This window comes from Radiomyces spectabilis, assembly GCF_025331425.1.
Source record: "Radiomyces spectabilis strain NRRL 2753 chromosome Unknown BYT42scaffold_2, whole genome shotgun sequence".
Classification (NCBI taxonomy): Eukaryota; Fungi; Mucoromycota; class Mucoromycetes; order Mucorales; family Radiomycetaceae; genus Radiomyces; species Radiomyces spectabilis.
In genome coordinates this window covers 251,619-259,587 of record NW_026251927.1, presented here as the reverse complement: position 1 = coordinate 259,587, position 7,969 = coordinate 251,619, and positions in this window count along the sequence as shown.

Here is a 7,969-nt window from a genome sequence, read left to right as displayed (position 1 = left end):
TTGTCACTGCTTGTTTTCATGAAATACTAACACAATCACTTTGACAGTAAGGCCACAAAATTATCTTGCCCACAAGATAGTCATCCTTCATAATGTTCTCCTCATTGGATATCAAGCTGACATCTAGAAGATGTTCAGCATCAGCAAAGTAAGCCCACAGAATAGGCTGCTGATGAAATACAGTATAGCCTTCCTCTTATGGCATTTCTATATAATGGACCATGTCACTTATCGAATCTTTGTCATTTCCAGTTCCAAATACTAATGTCGGAATGACATTTGTAGTCCTTTTTTCACTTCTTGTGCTCTTCCTCAGAGCGCTTGTACTCAGCTTTCAACGACTTGAATTGAGTTCTACATTTGATGTAAACAAATTCATCAACTCAATACGACTCTTTTTCCTCCTCTAGGAGTTGCTAGATGAAATCCTGAAGGTCACAATGACAGTAAGATTTTGGCCATCATTTACAAACACGCCAAATTCCTAAGTTGTTTTCTCCTTCTTCAACAGATAGCTCTTATAATATCTGTGAAGGAGTAACTACAGGTAAAGAGATGTGAGGAACAGCCACTATCCTCAGAACGTACTGTTATCATGAATGTTGACGACCACACAACATCATGATACCACACCCATAGACAAGTAGCAACACTTCGTTTATGCTACCCACGTCAGCGCTTCCTCTGACCATTTTAATTATTTAGTGATACAGCTAATTTTATAATGATACAATAATTTATTTTTTATAATTTTTTAAATTAGAATAAAAAATATTGAATTTTTGTATCTTTAGATATTATATATATTTTTTTAATATATTATATTATATTATAATGATAACGATAGTTCCTCTGTATGAATATGTGAAATCGAATGAAGCAGAAATAATATTTACTGTCAATTTGTCATTGCGTCTGTCAATAACAGAAGCTGATGCCTTTTGCAATTGACTGTGCAGTGCTGTTATGCTGTTGCTGCTCAATGATAGCTTCTTAAGCATCAGCCCGTTCCTGTTGTTGCAAAAAGCCTTGCTCCAGAGTAGTAAAGCAATGCTCAAACTGATCCATTGGAGCATGTACTAGAGCTAGGGTTCCTTAATGGGTCGGCGGGTCAGTGACCCGAACCGAACCGAACTGGTTTTTTTTACGATTCGGGTTGACCTTTTCTGACCCGCCCACCAGTTCAGGTCAAGGCTTGACCCGACCCGTTGACATTACGGGTCAATGACTGAACCGACCCGTTGACATCACGGTTCAACCGCTGACCCGACCCGTTGACATCACGGGTCAACCGCTAACCCGACCCGGTAACCCGTTAGTGACCCGTAAATCTGATTTAGAATGGTGATGACATGGCACAGATTCCAATGAGGACGCAATTAAAGAAGCAGAATCAGAATCAGAATTTATTACGAATGAAAAGAAAATCTATGGCAAAGACAAAAAAAGAAAAACAGAGGATAAAAAATAAAGAGAACGGAAGATATAAAAAGGAAGAAAAAAAGGAAATAAAAAGAGAACGTAAGAGAAAAAAAAGAAAGAGAATGGAAGAGCGGAAAAAAAAAGAAAAGAGAAGAAAAGTGAACGGAAGAGGAAAAAGGAGAACAAAGGCGAAAAAAAAAACCGAAGGGAATGGGAGGAGGAGCTTAAAGCCACGAGTTCAGAAGGATACTCTGCTTCAACGGCTCAGGTTGCAACCGATTGCGCACAGCAGGAATGAAATGCTTCGCACGAGAAAAAAACCGCTCGCATGGCGTCGATGTTGCTGGAATGGCAAAATACTTGCGTGCCATCTTCGCCAATTGAGGGTACTGGACTTGCCCCACAGTTCGCCAAAACAAAAGCTCACAGCTGTCTTCATCATCATTGCTGGGTCCGGCCTCAATCAGCAAAGGTGCCTCCACATATGCTTGCAACGAGTCAAGCACCCGGCGTCTTTTCGGTCGGTACACATCGCGCACGTCGTCACTTCTGTCTTCCTCAACATGATCAGGGCCCTTCCATTCCGCCCAAGCTGACTGAACTTTGCACTTCGCATCGGCAATGAACTCTGGCTCCCAGTTCTGTTCCGTCCAGTACGCGTACTTTAATCGCGGATCCAATGCTGTTGCCGTCGCATACACAGGGCTTTGGTCTGTTTTAGCATAAAATTGCTGCAGCTTTTCCTGTGCTCTTCTTGCTGCTTCGGAGAGTTCAGGCGGATTTCTTTCATCGCGGAAATCCTCGATCTGATCGAGCAATACATTGTATGCAAAGACTACGATGTTGATCGAAGGATACCTATTTTCAAAATCATCAGAAAGTCGTGTAAAGTCAAAATTCAAGCTATATTTCATACCTTGACGAAGAAACTGCCTTTGTCATCCCCGAAAACATCGAAAAAAGGACAACAACTCGTTGCAAATAGGTCACATCCTCATCTGAGAGCGCAAATTCGGAAAGTTCAGAAAAATAACGGCACGTTTCATTGTATGCCTCTCGTACTTCCAGCGCTCGCTCCACCATCACCATGGTGGAATTCCACCGAGTCTTCACATCAAGGTTCAATTGCTTGACCTCATGGTACAAACTCTTGCATGAATCAATATAGAACTTTCGGTACTTCGAGGTCAATTGTCTACAAGTAAAATTAGTTCTCTGATAAAAGCCCATTTTCATTTTTTGTATTACTCCACATACCTAATCATCTTGATCCCGGTTCGCAATTTTGACACCACATTGCTGGATTGGCCATGCTCTTCCTCATTGTCAGCCAACGGTTCTGCATGCAACCCATCTTTCAAGGCACTTTGGACGGCAAGATTCAAAATATGGCCCAAGCAAGGTAAGTGATGGTGATCCTTGTTAAAAAAAAATCTGCCATCCTGCATCGATCGTTCCTCCAGCACCTTTGCCATCTTGGCAATGTTCGAGCCATTGTCACTGGTTATGGTGAACAAGAGATGCACCACCCCAAAATCTTCGAGAACGCGCAAGAAGATATCAGCCAGATCTTCACCAGTATGACGATCTTCGGGGTGTTCAAACCCAATCAGAAGCTCCCGTTGCTGCCAGTTGTCGTCAATAAAATGGGCCGTGATTGCAAAGAAATCTTGCCCCCATTCTGATGTCCAAAGATCGAGGGTAAATGAGAGACTTACTTGCTGCTGCAAGAGCTCCATTACCTCGATCTTCTTCTCTTCGTAAAGCGCCGCAATGTCTCTCTTGGCGGTGTCGGCGCTGACTGGCTCAGTAATCATACCGTTGCGCACCGAAGAAGCAGTGGCAACCAGTTGACGGAACTCGGGCAATTCGACAAGCGTAAACGGAGACTGGCTCTTCACCAAAAAGCGCGAAACAAGACTGCGCCAGGTATCTCTCGTTATTTCAGTCGCAGGTTGGCCTAAAGATACAACAGGAACGTTTTCAGGTAAGCATACTAAATTGTCAAATGAAAAACACCTGAGAGAAACTTACTTTGAGCAACAAAATTGTCCAAAGGTCCACTGACAGCTGCGCTGGAGTGTCTGTCAGCATTACTTTCCATGATGCCATGCTGGTTTTTTAAATGTCGGCGGATGTTGCTAGTTGAATAGTCTCTGTTGACGTAAACTTTTCGGCAGCCCCTCACCTTATAAAAAAAAAGGGTGAGCGACAGTTGCTGTCTGTAAGATCAAGTCAATTTACCTGGCAGACAATGTGCGGAATGCCTTCCTGGTTTTCATGGCGAGCAAGATCATTGGTGAAGATCCAACTACGCTTGGTTCATTGGCTCTCCAAAACATCAACGGTAGTAAACTCTTCTTGAGAGCTGGCGAGCACGGAGACGTCGGTATCGAAAGAACTGGAAAAGCTGGACATGGTGATTGAATGGACAAGCGGTGAGATAGTTGTTATATGTAAAAAATACAGTAATACTTTCCTTTCACCATCGTATTTTCGTCCGTATATATATATCTTTTTTGTCTTTGCAAACGACAAAAAGCAGTTACAGAAATTGGATTAGTGAGAATTTTATCGCGCTACTGAATTTTGGAAAACAAGTTCGGCCTTCCCTTTCTTGGTTCTAGCCACATTATTTTAGCTTCTTCATTCCCTACCGACCTGACGATGACGGCCATTTCTTGCACCCTTTGCCATTCTAATGCTTAGCTTCTTTTTTTTTGATTAACTACTACTTGCGTCATCACTCCATCTTAGTGCCTTACCTCTAAAAAAATACAGACCAGAGATGACGATCACTTTTTACGCTATTTTCACTATTGAACGCCTTCTTTTTTTTTCGATTAGCTTACTTGTAATATTTCACTCCGTCTTCATGCTTACCACTAAAGAAAAATATGGGCAGATATGACGACTACTTCTTGCGCTAATTCGTTATTGAAGCTTTCCTTTTTTTCAATTAACCACTTGCGTCATTCACTCCGTCTTCAATGCTTACCATAATTTTTTCCCAAGTATGATTCCTGGTGTGCCTAGATTTGCGTTGTAGTTCCACTTCCTAAGATATGCTGTTTACCCTAAGTCAGTATACTCTTCTTTATAGTTTTGCTGGCCCAGGAACTTACAGCGAACTCCGACTATTTCGGTATTGGCGCTACCGCATCTCGCTATAAAAAAAATGTTTTCGGTCAGTTGCCGTATCGCCGGCATCTCATCTCGCTATAATACTTTCGCCCATTTCGCTACTGCCAATAACTTACTTGTGAATACACTCCGCCTTCGAGCTTGCCATTCAAAAAAAAAAAAAAATACAGACCAGTGATGACGGTCACTTCTTGCACTAGTTTACTATTGAATGCTTTCCCTTTTTTTGTCATTAGCTTACTTGCGACAATTCCCTCCATCTCCATGCTTACCAAATAAAAAAATTATGGACCAACGATGATGACCACTTCTTCCGCTAGTTCACTATTGAACGCTTTCCCTTTGTTTTTCGATGAACTTACTTGCGACATTCCCTCCATCTCCATGCTTATCAAATAAAAAAATTATGGACCAACGATGACGACCACTTCTTCCGCTAGTCTATTTAACGCGTTCGCTTCTTTTTATTTTCGTCAACTTACTTGCGACATTTACTCCATCTCCACGCTTACCAAATAAAAAAATACGGACCAACGATGACGACCATTTCTTTGCATCATTAAGCCATATAGTCCTTTCTGCAAACAAACTGACTAACAACGTTGGCTTGCGCGGCTGATTTATTTACTTAACTGCAAGGAAGATATTCTCGAAGGGCATGCAGTTAATTATGACATGGAATGGAAGTAATGAAGAGTTGAAAGAGATGTAAATAAACCTCTTGCCTTCCCACCAATTTTTTCCAAGGTCTTTTTTCACTGTCACTGACCCGTATGAACTGAACCGAACCGAACCGTACTTCTTTATAGGTCGGGTCGGTTCACTTCTCTCATTGACCCGTGATCGGGTCGGTTCACTTCTCTCATGACTTGTGATCGGGTCGGTTCACTTCTCTCATTGACCTGTGATCAGGTCGGTTCACTTTTCTCTCGACCTAGGGTCGGGTCGGTTCAGGTCTTGACCCGACCCGACCCGTACAGTTGCGGAACCCTAACTAGAGCTTGCTCTTTCACTACTGATTTGTGCTTCAAACTTTGTATTACAGTTGGGATTTCGTTAAGATTAGCTTGCATTTTTGGTTTGTTAAGGGAACTAAAAGGGTAAGTTCTAGATCAATTAATTATCAGGTATAAATGGTTTTTTTACTTGATAAGATAACTGTTATGATTATTTGTGATTGGTTGGACAGTATCTTTTTTATTTTTTAAATAGGAAGGAGGCTTTAAAGTAAAACAATTCTTCCTTTTTCACTTTTTAAATTTTTTCTTTTGTAAAGAATAATGATTTTTAGGTATGTATTGTATCATATTTAAGTATCCATTATTTTCTTTCCATAAATATCAATAGGTACATGCCTTCTTTGCTGCTTTCTTCAAGTTGCAGGTAAGTAGCTCTCTAATACTTCATTGAGTTGTCAACTAATCACAACTTCCTTTATTTCTAGTTTTATTGCCAAGAAGGTGATGCTTTCAAGTTGGTTTTTCGATGGTTATATCTGCACTCAATTGCTTTCAAAAGTACAGTATTTTAGTCTGTCGCCAGGTAGACTATCTTTCAAGTAAGTTCTGAATGATTGTATCCTGCTGTCAGTAGCCTTTAGAAGTATATGATATCATTGCTAAACCTGCTATTCAACAGAAAATATCAAGTATACTGTAGTACAGGTACTGATGTTTTCTGTTAAGCACTTCAGCAGTGATATCATATTCTTCCTGCTTACCTATACAGTGCTTCATGTTGTATTGCAACGTTTTGTCAACAATAAGTGATTAAGCTAGTCATATTATTTCATCACAATCATATTCTCCCATGACCTAGTAAGTTTCCAATAGTATAGATAGACTAAATACTGTAGCTGTTGTTTGTAGTAAATAGTATTCATTCTGACAATTATATTACAATAAATCCTACTGTATATTCAAAGCCAACGAATTAATAGCAGTAATCAGAGCTATATTTAAAGCAAAAAATACCACCATTTTGATTAGAAGACCATACTATTTAAGAAAAGAATACTCGTTTATAAATAGACCAAAAATTATAAACACATCATTTTAATTAGAAGACCATGTACACAAAGTAAAAAAATACTTGTCTATGAATGGACTAAAGATTTTTTAATGCATTATTTTAATTGGATGTCAGTAATAGAGTTTAACGGTATCCACCCCCAGACTGGGATGAAAACTGGCCGAATCTTTCAGTGAAAAAAGAGAAGATACTGCAAGTTTCCTCCACCACTTTAGTGGATACTGACAGTTTCCACCTCATTTCCTCCAGTGGATATCACTAATTATATGCAGTGCCAAAGTAAATTATATGAGTACAGTGACTCAGGAAATTGATTCAATGTTTGTCGATTTTTTACTTTATTGCAATTATCTCTACAACTATCATATATATCGTCTCCGTTAAAAAAATATGTTGTAGCCCTAATTCATAGCTTTAAAACAAAGAGAAGATGAAGTCTCTAGCATAAGTAGATGATGAGTAATCGTTTTTTCTGCACAAGTACTTATTGGATCAATTTCCTGAGTTGCCTACTTTTCTTGCGGACAGTCACAATAAGTAAATAGAATCGTCAAATTTTTTTTTCTTCTCACTTCTTTCAGTTATTTATTCTGATTCAAGGTGAAATCTACAGTACATCCATTTCACTCAATTCCTTCATCTGATTCCTAATTGACCTAATTAATATGATCATCTATAGATGCATTTAATTTTACAAGACAAAATCAACAATATTAAACAACAACTTCGTAAGAACGTTTCTCATAGAGTTATTGCTTCACATTTCAGCATCAGTATTTCCACAGTCAGATGAATTCACAAGTAATTAGACATTCCTGCCACTAATTCCACTGGACAATCATCACTGATTATCACACAATTGTGACACCTGATCCTTCAACCCTTCAACACTGGGAAGTATAAAATGGATGTGGACACCAGCAGACAACTCTCCTTCACCACATCTATTGCTCCCCAGACGATTCAGGACTTTTTGCAGGCCAATAATTATATGTCCATGCATAAACCTGACGCCTTGCCCTTGACCCTCTCCGAAGAAAGCTCGCCTTACCTTTGTAAAAAGATACCATTCTTGGACCATTGAAGACTGGAACAGAGTGATATTTTCTGATGAAACAAAAACTAATCGCTTGGGATCAGATGGTAAGCAGTGGATATAGACACAGAAGGGGAACTACTTACTGTAGAGATCACAATATTAATCATGTTACTAAGCATAGAGGCGGCAGTCTCTTTTTCTGGAGTTATATTACTGCTAATAGCTCTGGTTTGATTATCAAAATTGAAGGAGGATTAGACGCAGCTTTACAGTATACTATGATATTTTGGAGGATGATACAGTATGCTTGGTAGCCTTTAGAATATGATATGC